Consider the following 12,522-nt stretch of genomic DNA (forward strand, 5'->3'; position numbering starts at 1 on the left):
GAAGGAAGGCTCAGCGAGGCTGAGGAGTGGGGTCACCAGCAAGAGACCCGTGGGTACAAAGTGCAGGAGTGGTCTCCAGACCCGAGCCCAGATTCAACTCTCCCCTGTTCTTAACTCCTGCAGTGGGCTCTAGGGTGTCCCTCAATTCTGGCCACCTGGACCCAGCCGGTAGCCTTTGGAAACAGGGACTTTGTACATGCAGTTTTTAGATGAAGTAATTCCAGATCAGGATGGGCTGTGAACACCTTGAACAATGTCCTGTGAGAAGAGGAGATGGGACCCAGGGCCCCCTGAGTGGTGTCCTGTAGAGAGAGGAAAGGGACCCAGGCCCAGGGAAGAGGGAGGCAGAGATAAGGTGGTTTGGAGTAGCCCAGGACTGTCGATGCACCAGGAGCTGCAGGAGGCTCATGAGGCACAGCCCCCCGCCCCCGCCATACGTGAGCTCTGGCTTCTGGCCTCCTGCTCTAAGAGAACAAGCATCTGCTCCCTTAAGCCACCTACGGGTGGCCATCTGTTAGAGCAGCCACCGGGCGCTCACTCCTCAGGTAGGAGAGGAGGCCTCCTAGGACTCCTGGGTTCTGCAAACCAGGACACAGGGCAACTGGTGTGGCCCTGCCCAGCATCCAGCTGTCCTCCTGGGGGCTCTCTGTGCTGGCCTGGTGAGTCTGGGCTCTGAGTGTCCAGACCCAGGATGGTCACCAGCTGGCTGTGGCTTCCTGGGAAAGTCAGTGCCTGAGGCTGCAGGAGCTGGGTGGGGTGGACTGTCAGCTTAGACCCTTGCAAGTTGCAGGGATAGCTCAGGCGATGCCCCAGAGCCAGAGAGAGAGGACGGCAGTGCTCTAGGCTCCGAGCAATGCCTCCAGGGCAGGCCGCGGGGACCAGGGCTGGACTCGGATGTCAGCATGGAGCTCTGGGGACACTCAGGAAGGAGGGTAGGAGACCAGAATGATCGCTCTCCTAGGCTCTAGTTTTGGAGGAACTGTGAAGGGTGTCGTCTGGACGGAAGGACAGATGGAAGCCCTCCATACATAAACCTGTTTGATACTGTAGCGATTGTTTCATGCTATAGCAACACGATGCTCCTCAGCCGTGGAGACGGGTTGCACGGGGAGGAAGTCGGCAGTGGATTCTCACACAGGTAACCGCTGGTCCTCTGAGTCTCAGGTGCACAGGGAGGTCCTGGGGCCTCCCGCGATGGTGCGCTGGCTGTAAAATCTGGTGCCTTGTGGTCAATCTACACGAGCTAGCTCTTCCCAAGCCAATAGCCCCCAACAGCTGTTCACAAGACACCAGGGGAGGCAGGTCCTGGTGACAAGTCCTTGCAGCTTAAGCAGATGGCCTCACAGGCCCCCTTTGCCCCATGAACTCGGGACCCTGAAGGCTCCCTCGCACAGAGCCGTGAAGCTAAAGGTTGGTTGTGGGTGGGGTCCCCTCCAAGGGGAGCTGGGCCTCCCTGGAGCTGGGCCTCCATGGAGCTGGGCCTCCCTGGAGCTGGGCCTCCCTGCCGGTCTCCTCTGCCTATGGATGAGGCAGGGCCATCCTTCTGGAAAGCTGTCGGGGAAGCTGGCTGCTCTTTCCCCACTCCCCCTCAGGCTCCTGCTGCAGCTGTCGGTCACGGGGACCATGGGGTGCCTGCCGGGTCTCCTTAGGCTGCATCTGCATCTGCAGAGCTTCTTTGGTTGACCTGTGCTCCTTCTTGGGCTCTGGAGGGACATTTGTCTTCTGACTTCCACCAGAGGGGGGTTGTCATGGAGCCCATAACTTTCTGTCTCTTCTCCAGCCCCTTGTGCACCTTCTGTGCAGCAGAGAGAGGTCCCCTGGTGCTGGGCAGAGACCCAGGCAGGACCTCTGGGAGACTGCCCGAGGTGCCCTGGCACTTGAGGCTGGAGCCTTGTGGGAACTAAAACTGGAAGAGCTACAAGCTGACATTAACAGGCTGCCGTATTCGGACCTGGGTGTTCATGCGTCATGCCCACATGTCCCCCTCAGGCTGCCTCACGGGGGGACATCATCATCATTGTGAAGTCCACAAAACATAGGCAAGACCCAGACTCAAGGTTCAGAAACAAGAGAAGAGCATAGGATGCAACTGTATCCACAGCTCTGTCCATCACCTACTCACCCAGAGGCATAGCTTCTAAAAGGGCAGAGAGAGAGGCCAAGTATGGAGACCCACGGACAAGTCCGAGTCCCAGAGGTGTAGCCTCCTGGGCAGACACAGAGCCTCCCTGACACACAGAGGGCATGCACACACAAAGGAGCGGAATGCGTCACACTTGGGGCCATAACGCATCCACACATTTCTAAGAGTCAATAAATAACTACACTCTCCAACCACAAAAAAATAAAGATTCAAATGGACACAAGGATAGTTTTTACAAAATCGTAATTTTGGGAATACTAACTTTTTGATTTTTGTGCCAGATATTGAACCCTGGGGTGCCCAACCGCTGAGCCACATCCCCAGCCCCACACCCCCTTTTTTAAAATTTCAAGACAGGGTCTCACTAAATTGCTTAGGGCTGACTAAGTGGCTGAGGTGGCTTGACCTTGACCTTGATCCTCCTGAGCACTGGGATTGCAGTCGTGTGCCACTGTGCCCAGTGAACACTAATGTTCTTATGAACACTCTGGAAGTCACAAACCCACAGAGTGGCGGTAACATGATGCGGAGGTCAGAGCCAGAGCAGCCCGGAGGACGGGAGCTGGAGCTCCTGGCAGCGAGCCAGCGAGGCCAGGAGATGCCCTGGCAGAGCCCAGTGCGCAGGCACCTGGTGTCCTGCAAGACAGGGCTGCGTGGTTACCCCACTCCTGGGCCTCAGCACCCATCAGCAGACAGCAGAGAAAACAAGCCTGAGACACCTCGCACGTCACCCAGAGGATGGAGAGTAAACAGACCTCCAACCAGCGTGTGCTTGGCAAAAGGATAGTTTTCATTTCACACTCCACGTTTCCATGGTTAATTACGATCCATGATAGGGTTTATTTAAAATGACTGATTCTGAGCTGTGTCTGAGGCGGGTAAGGGCTACGTCTTCCTTAGCTCTGCTCCTAAGGGCTTGGGGACAGTGTCAGAGGGTTAATTTTGGAGACCTTTTGGAGGTCTGTGTCCTCATGGGCTGGGGCCTTAACTTGGGCTCTGAGCCTGCTGGTTCTGAGTCCCTAGGTGGGAGGATGGTGGCCAGGACGCAGTAGGGCTCCTTGCTATCGCAGGAGCCACCCAGGTGTCCCAGCTCCCTCAATGGCACCTTGTCATGGGTGTTCCTGATGTGGCCAGGGCCATGGAAACAGGAGGGGACGGCCAGCCGTCTGCATGGGTTGGCCGTGGGCTAAGCTGAGGTGTCTGCTGAACCCCATGCAGAGGGTGGGTCTCGTCCTGAGCCTGTGAGGCCCATGCTCTGCTTGTTTTCCTCATCCTACAGTCAGGACAGCACAGAAAGGGGGGTCTGCCAGGACAGGCAGTGAGGACGGGCCCCCAGCTAGTGACAGTGGCAGCCACCATGTACACACACACACACACACACACACACACACACACACACACACGGCAAGCACACCCCTTCTCAGGGTGGGCGTGGGGTCCAGGGATGCTGATTTTTCTGTAATAAGATGAGGTCGCCCTGACAAACTCTTTTATTAGATTTTGTGTCTCTGATCAAGTACAACCAAGCCCAAGGTGACGCTCTGTTGCTTGGTGCCTCTGAGGCAGCGATCTGCAGAAACTAACACAAGGGGCCGCGGCTCTTCTTGTTCTTTAAAAGGCTGCCCGTTGTTGCCGCGCCTGTAGCAGGGCCTCTCCTCTCGGCCTCCTGCCAAGGTGGCGGGTCTGGGGGCCCCAGGCTGGCAGACATGTGCTTGTTATCAAAGGCCTCCCCACACGTGCGGATTTCTGAAGCAGGCGACTGGCCGGTCCCTGCTGCTCCGACCTGAGGAGAAACCCAGAGGAGGGAAGTGCCTGGCGTCCCTGTGTGGACAGAGGGGTCAAGTGTGGAGCCAGGTGGTGGCCCAGGTCTGGGTGCTGGTCTTGGGGGTCAGTGGACCCTTATATCATTGAGAGTGCCCTTGTCTCCAAGCACCCCCATCCCGCTAGATCCTGCCCTGGCCGCCCTGCAGACCTTTCTGGGCCTTGCAAAAGCACCCTCCCTCCCCGTGTGCTGCCCCCTTTCCTGGACACTCCGAGATGCCACAGCCTGAAGCCCCTCCACCCTGTGCGTAACCCCCACCGTGAGTCGGAGGCCCCCGGTTCTGGCCTTGCTTTCTGTCCCTGAAAAAGTCCAGCCTGACCTCCCACCTCTGCCTGTCTCTGCCACCACTGGCCGGTGGATCACCTGCCCAGAGGCCTCCCCCTGGACAGCCAGGTCCCCGTCAGGAGGTGCCCGTCCCCTCAAGGAGGCTCGGCCTTCCTCTGGTCCCTTCCGTCTGTTCTGCCGCATCCCAGCTGAGGGCCAGGTCTCCTCGCAGCTCAGGTGGACAGAGCTCTAGGACACCAGACCCTCCCCTGCCCGGAGTCAGATCCTCTCTCTACAGCCCTCAAGCTACATCTGGGGTCTCCGGCTTAATTCTAGGGGAGCCGTCTGCTCGTTCCCTGCCCTGTCCCTGTGGCTGGTGACCTCACCTTGACATCTGGACCAGGGACAGAGGGTCTAACCTCTTGGCCGGCCACCTACCTCCCAGCCCCCTCCCTGTGGGGCCTCCTATACTGTCCCCTCCCAGGCCTCCCTCACGGCTCCTCGCACCCGGGGCCACAGTGGTCACCTGCAGGTGTGGTCTGCAGGAAGCTCTGCTTAGGGCTTCACCAGGACACCCCAACTGCTCATCCGGCCTGCGAGTCCCGGGGCTGTGCCCTTCTTCCCGCCTCTGTGCCCAGGCCTCTGTCCTCGCCTCCCTGAGCTCCCACCTCCGAGCTGTTTGGGCTCCTTCCCTGCCCGTGCACGTCCGCGGCTCTCCCACACCCAGGCTCCGCTGAGCCTCCCCAGGAGGCTCCCTCACTCCGTACTTCAGGGTCTCCCCTCCCCGGCCCCCTTCTCATGGCTCCCGTGGCTCTCTGTCGGGACGCCCCTGGGTCTCCCTTCTCTGTCTAGAGGATAATTGCTGATTCTGGCTTGGCGGGAAGCCCCCTTTGAGGCGAGAAGCCTCCGCGGAGGCAGGGACTCAGCCATGGCAAGTCACACGCGACGCACGGGCCCAGCTGAATGGACGGGTCAGAACCAGCCTCCTCCAGGAGGCACGTGGTTGACCCACAGAGGAGGTGGGGCAGGTGACCAGGGAGCCTCTCTGTCCTGCGCAGGATGCTGGCCTAGGCAGGGTGGACTGTGGGTTCAGGTGCCTGCTGGGTCCTTGTGGAGCAGGATTCCACCAGGGCTGAGCCCCTGGAGGGTAGTCACTCTGTCACCTGGGCCGTGGCCTCCCTGGGTGGCTGCCGAGGATGTTCCTCTGCTGACTGCTGGGGACAGGGAGCTGGGCACGGGGGCTCAGGGGGTCACCTCGGCATATCAGAGGAGCCCCAAGATGGCAGACACTCTCCAGGCCTTGGGCAGACTGCAGCTTCAGGGAGCTGGGGCTGCCACGCTGGGTGTGGACATGGTCTCCAGCCTGCAGCTCCGGTCTGGAGCGGTGGTACCCAGCGCAGGGTGGAGGGGGCAGGGAGGCCTGTCCTGGGGTCAGGAGGACCCACGGAGGAAGCACTCCGGTGAGGCTCAGGCCGGCTCTGGCAGTGCTGAAGCTGGCCAGAGAGCTCCGAGCCCAGGTGAGGTGGACCGTGTGGCAGGGGGCTGCTCAGGGGCTTGCGGGTGGAGCATGTGGGGGAGCACCCGGCCCTCCAGGACCCCGACAGGTTGGATCTGCTGAGGAGTGGGCACTGCCACCCATGCTGCCGGCGATGACCCTGGTCCATCCGTGCCCAGCACCCCGCCTGCCCTGTGGGTGGTGCAGTTGCGGCAGATACACCTCCCTTGTGAGGGGAAGTGACTGGACCCAGGATGGCCCGACAGGCCAGCCCACGAGGTGCTGGACAGCTCCCGGATTCCCTGGAAGTGTCTCCTCCTGCTGTTGTGCCTGAGGTGGAGGCTGTGCTAGCCCAGGGCTCCAGGGACGCAGGGCAGCGGGAGAGCTGTCTGTCTGTCTGTCTACCGTCTTTCTTTTTCCTTCCCTCATTTCTTTCTCCACATTCTGGAGGGCCTTCTGTTTCCCCAGACCTTCACAGCCACAGCCACTCTAGCCTTTAACTGTTGGCCTGGGTCGTGGCTCGGCCAGGTGGACACAGAACTGACCACCACAGAAGCACAGGCCACAGATAACAAAAGTGTGGGAGGATCCTGGGGCTCCCTTTGGACAGACAGAGGTGGCTGAGGGTGGTCCCAAGAGCCATCTCTGTGGTTCTCGGAGGGCAGCTCTCGGGGACAGGGACAAGGTGGGTGTGGTGTGGTGAAGAGGTGCTGGAATCTAATGGCACACACAGGCGGCCCCTCAGGCCTGGGCCACTGGGGGTCTCGGTTTCTTGAATGGAAGCGCAGGGCACTGGTCTCTTCTGCACCCCGGGGCAGGGCTGGGATGATGTGATCAGCCCTCGGTCCACAGGCCAAGGCCGCGTTCAGCAGGGAGCGGGGCAGTGCCCAGGCTCAGAGTCGCCAGCTCACAGGCTCCTTTCCAGTGCTGCCTCTGCTGGTCTTGAGGCGGATACTCTGCTTTGAGCTGCGATGGCCACACTTGCTCCCCCCACGGGGACAAGCCTAGCTTCATGCTTATGGCATTCGGGCAGTTGTGCTTGAAGGCACCCTCCTTCGGCCTGGGCAGCTCCCTGGAAGGCTGGCTTGGGGCTGGCGCTAGGGACAAGGGTGCCGGGGACCTTGCTGGGAGGACACAGAGGGGAATCTGACCTGTGAGTTGCTGAGAGACCAAGGAGGGAGTGGAGAGGCTTGCTCAGGACAGACGGAGAAGCGAGGAAGGGTGGGGCCTTGGGTGGGCACCTGCACATTGACACAGCCATCGGCTGCGCCCGGTCTCCAGGATCCTCCCCTCCCCAGCTCGGGCTCCAGGTCTCCCGGGGGCTCAGTGCCCTCCTGGTGCTGGGGGCTGTGTGGTGGGCCCTCCAGCACCTGCCGTGCCCGGCTCAGCCCCGGAAACACCAGTGCTCCTCTGGCCTGAGTTCCTTTCAGTATCTCAAATTAATTTCATTTTATTTGGATCCTGATGGATTTTAATGTAAGATAACAGCAAATCTTTGCCAACCTCGGGCAGTTTAATAACTGAAACCTTTGATTAAAAATTTTAATAGTCTAGAATGATGAAATTGTACAGGGCTGGGACAAATTAAGCCTCTGCTATCCACACTGACTTAATGGTGCTGCCTGGGAATGGGGAAATCTGTTTTCTTATTTTTTACCCCAAAGGAACAACAATGAAAAATTAAACTCTCCAAAAACAAGATTTCCTTACAAAATCAACTCTGATTCTTCTGTCATGGTTTCTCTATTTAGCGCCCACCACGGCGCAAGCCACGCTCTCTGGCCCAGAGGCAGCAGGGGTGAGTCTGAGCCTCACCTGGGCCTCAGTGGCTCAGCGCCTGACCCTGTGTGGGTTTGCTGGGCGCCATGGGAGCTGCCCCTGGACTGAGGACAGCGGCAGTCGCTCTCACTGAGGCAGAGCCCCTCAGCAAGGGGGCCAGGGCCGTGCCCCTCAGGCGCTGGGAGAGCCCTGTGCCTCTTCAAGGTCCCTGTGGCTCTGCAGCGGCTGGCCCCTGCCATCTTCTCACCGTGTGCTGTTTGGGCTCCTGTAGAGGCCCTGTCCCTGGGTGTAGGACCACTCAGATGACCGGGACTGTCTCACCTCCAGACCTTGACCGAATCACATCTGCTCTCAAGGTCGTGTTTTCCAAATCAGAACATCAAGCCTAGGTTCCAGAGATCAGGGCTTGAGCGAGTCTATTGGGAGCCGCCGTTGTACCCGTTGAAAGCCTTGCGTCACCCCAAGACGAGGTGGTAGGTAAAGACACTGGGTTCTCCCATCTGGGCACAGGAGGCCTGAGGGATTCTCCGTCCCTGAGCAGAGCGGCTGGGCACCAGCGCCACGTGGGCAGCAGGGAGAGCTGGATTTTCACACTCAGGAACCCTGAGCCCCCAGGTGGTGGATTTGGAGGTGGCCCTGGAGAGGGGAGCAGGGTTGGACGAGGCCAGGAGGGTGGGGCCCTGAAGGGATCGGGCCATTCCACGGAGAATCACCAGAGAGGTGACCCCTGTGCCCCACGTGAGGTCACAGAAGGTGTGTCCACAGCCAGGAGACAGTCCTGCCAGTTGGCCTGCCCTCGCAGGATCCAGACTGCGAGAAGGACTGCGGTGTCCAGGCTCCTGTTGGGGGTCTCATCATGGACGTCAGCACAGCGGACATGAGCCCAGCTTTGCAGGCGGCAAATAAGCTGCCACAAGGACTCTCCGGTTCTCCACTGCTGTGACCCACCTGTCTATTAACCAGTTGTCTACCTGTCTGTGGATCTGTCCAGCTGTCTCGTCTATCACCCACCTACCTATTTCTGTCTCTCTAGCAACATATCCCTATGTACCTGTCTTTACACCTATCATCTGTCTACCATCTGTCTGTCAGTGTCTGCCATCCATCTATCATCTATTATCTATCCCCTATCTGCTATCTATGATCTATGTATCCATCCATCCATCCATCCTTCCTTTTATCAATCCATCCATCCATCCATCCATTTATCTATCAATCTATCCATCCATCCATTTATCTATCAACCCAGCCATCCATCCATTTATCTATCAATCTATCCATCCATCCATTTATCTATCAACCCAGCCATCCATCCATTTATCTATCAATCTATCCATCCATCCATTTATCTATCAATCTATCCATCCATCCATCTTCTATCATCTATGCATCTTCTCTTCTCTCCTCTCTCCTCTCTCCCTTGAAGACATATCTATCTTGGAGCTGTGGTCTCCCCTCCTGGCCATTCTGTGTCTGCGGAACGTGGCAGGACAGGCCCTGCACCCCGGACGCTGGGTGAGGAAGGGTCTCTAGCACTAAAACATGGCAAGTGGTTGCAGCGTCTTCGAGCTCAAGGCGGTGTTTACACCTTGAACATTTCTAATAATTGTTTGAAAGAGCTCAGCGTCCCCCAGCGCCCCTGGAGGAGGACCAAGTCCCACAGCAAGCCTCGCCCACGTGCCTGGGGCCACCTTCAGCCTCCCCTCCACTCTCCAGTGACTTGGGCGGCCTCGGCCCCTGGGCTGCTTGATGGGAGGCCCCGTCTCATAAAGTTACCAGGGAGAGGAAAGCAGCAGGGCAGCGGCCAGACCAGAGGCGGAGGGGCAGGGGTGAATCTGGAGGCAGAATCAGACATGAACAGCGGCTCATGGGAGATCTGAGGCTGCCGGTTCTCCGGAGGGTCTTCCCTCTGTCTTTCAGAAGACGCTGGCAGGGAGCTGGCCCTCAGGGATGTGCTTTTGGCCCCAGCAAGCTCCTATTGTAGCTGGGATAAAAAGACAGGTAGGCAGGTGTCTGTGACGTCACCCAGCCACACAGGGTCCTGGAATAGACCTCAGACAAGTCCTCCCTGGGGCGGAGGCAGGAGCAACGCCCTCCCGCAGAGGTGGGGCAGGCACGTTGGATGGCGGCTGCAGGGGGCCGGGTGAGCCTCACTGTAGGGCTCAGGCTCCTGGGTGTGGGGACACAGAATTGAAACACTTCTCTGTAAGTCGGGGTGCCCAGCAGGGAGACCAGACAAGTCCATCATCCCCCAGAACTGTCCATCTTTTATTTTGAGGTGAGAGCACCTGAGATCGACTCTTAGCAAGAGACCTGGGTCCACAGTGTCATCAAGGCCAGACCTCAAGTTCTCAAGTGCCCGGGTGACTGGCTCCTGGCTGTTCCTTCTGCTCGCCCACTGCTCTGTCTTCCTCTCCATTGTGCACACTGTTGTGTTCTTTTTTTGTTTTGATTTGTTACTGGAGACTGAACTCAGAGGCGCTTAACCACTGAGCCCCATCCCCATCCCTATTTTGAATTTTGTTTAGAGACAGGGTCTCGCTGAGTTGCTTAGGACTTTGCTGTAGCCGAGGCTGGCTTTGAACTGGTGATCCTCCTGCCTTGGCCTCCCAAGCTGCTGGGATTACAGGCCTGAGCCACCGCACTCAGCTCTGTTCTATTCTTTATCTCTGTGCACTGGACAGTTTTCTAGATCCCACCTGCAGATAGGAGATCTGGTGCTGTCCATGGCTCCGTGTGGGGTTGGGTCCTCTCCTTGGGGCTGGGGCATCCCTTGGGTTTGAAGTGGGTCACCTCTGTGTCCCACTGGGTGCTGTGGAGCATGGGCTGCAGGGTGCTGGTTCTGGAAGCAGGACACAGGAGCACAGGGCAGTGACTGGCCTGGAGCCTTCCTCCTCCCCCTGGCACACATCCCCTCTCGGCCCTCCGAGGTGGGCCTTGTCCTCAAGCCGACAGATGACAGGGAAGCAGGACTGTGCGCAGGGTCCATGTGGCCCAGTGCCTCCTCCAGAGCCTGAGGTGCCAGAGTTGGCAGGCTAAGTTCTGCACACCCCGCAGCCAGCCAGCTGAGGGGCCCGGCTCCCACCTGGGAGGTGTTTCCTCCTGGAGCCGGGTGCAGCGGTGAAGCCTGTGATCCCAGCAGCTCGGAAGGCTGAGGCGGGAGGATGGCGAGTTCAGAGCCAGCCTCAGCAATGGCGAGGTGCTAGGCACATGGAGCACAGATGACAGAGGCGGGGGCGGGAAACAGACCCCGGAGCAGCAGGCTCTCCTTCATGCTGCAGCGGGTCAGTCCATCAGGCACGGGAGGACTCATTTTCTGGGCACGGGAAATGGCCCCGGAGTTACAGAAGGAGTCTAGGGTTTATAGTTTACCATGAGGGAGAATCAATCCCGGGAGGCTGTGGACGTGCCGTGTGGACATTCGGGGACCTGGTTGTGCAGGTTTAGATTCTAACTCAGAGAGGAGTTGTAAAAAGTCGGAATCTCCTTGTCACTGGGAAAAGCTCAGGACTCGGTGTTCACAGTCTGTGATTTTTCCTCACTAAAAGAATGTCATGTATTCTTAATACAAAATATAAAAAGGTAAGTTTTTTGTAAATGCATATACGCTTTCCTTTATGGTATCATCGTTGCTTCAAACCAATGAAAATTATATAGCAATGGTATAATATTCTCTTTCAGGTAATGTTTGTTTGCTTAGTGCTTTACTTTTGTACATAATGTTTTATTTGGGAGTTTGTTCTCTAGGTGAAAAAAAATCAATAAAGTGCCATTGATTAACAGCACCTAACCTACATGTTTTATCAAACTGAACCACTTTTCCTGTTGATGGTGTGGTAGACTCTGTTTAGTATAAAATGTTGAACCAGAGGAAGCAAACAGTTTCTCTTTTAGAAAAATGTAGACAATAGAGAGGCAAATGATTCACAGTATAAGAAGTTAAAAACATTAAAAGTCACTCAAAGAATTAGTCATTTATTCATGTACAGGAACATCATATTGTCTGCTTTTCAGGGACTTAAAGATTAGTGTTCTATTATGTAGTGTTAAATGTGTTGCATTAATGCCTTAAAATAACTTGGATGATTATATAAAAACCAGTTTTAAACCTGTTTGAAAGTATCTCAGGAAAGATCATTTTGCTCTCCTCTAACCAGTTATAATACTCAAGATACATTATTTAGAGTAAATTAATGATATATGAGTAGGAGAAGAGAGCCTAACTATTATGTTTTAAGTGGCTGCTTATTCAGAGCCCTTGGACATCAATTGTATCTCGCAGTTATAAATGTGCTACTTAAAGTAGCATCCAGTGGAAAATAATCTGAGAATTGGTTAACAAAGGTTAAATCACAGTTGGGATATTGAAAGGAAAATTGATGAACAGATTGTTGATGGGTGATTCCAATCTCACTAAGAGAACATCATCCCACCAAAAGAAAGAAAGGCCTGTGCATTATTAAAAGCCTGTTCTGCAACACTGTTGGGAATTTGGTTGGATCATGAATGCTGGCAGGTTGTCAGGGAAACAGAAATAACACTATTGAATGCATTTTTATCTTATGAAATGGGTCTAACATTGCTACTTTTGATTTTCTAATGGCTAATATGGAATTTCTAATAGTAACTTTAATGGAGAGGAACATACATTCTAATTTAATTACATATACCTCTCTGTTGGTACAATAGTAATGAAAATATTTTCTCTATGCATATAATACTATGTTTATAATCTGAAAAGAAAATGCTTTTTACAATTGAAGTTTGAAATTTATCTTTTGATAGCTAATAGTGTATGTTATTTGTTTGTTTATAATGTTATTACAGACCCATTATTACATACTGGTATACTTTTCTGTAACAGTAAAGAGACTTTTTTCATGTGTTTATTATTGTTATGATTTTGTGGTGTTGGAGATCAAACCCAGAGCCTCATGGATGTGAGGTTAGGCAAACATCTTACCATTGAGCTAAATTCTTAGTCCACGGATTAATGTTCAAGTCAGCCTTCTTTATGTT

The sequence above is a fragment of the Ictidomys tridecemlineatus genome, chromosome Y, assembly GCF_052094955.1.
Source record: "Ictidomys tridecemlineatus isolate mIctTri1 chromosome Y, mIctTri1.hap1, whole genome shotgun sequence".
Classification (NCBI taxonomy): Eukaryota; Metazoa; Chordata; class Mammalia; order Rodentia; family Sciuridae; genus Ictidomys; species Ictidomys tridecemlineatus.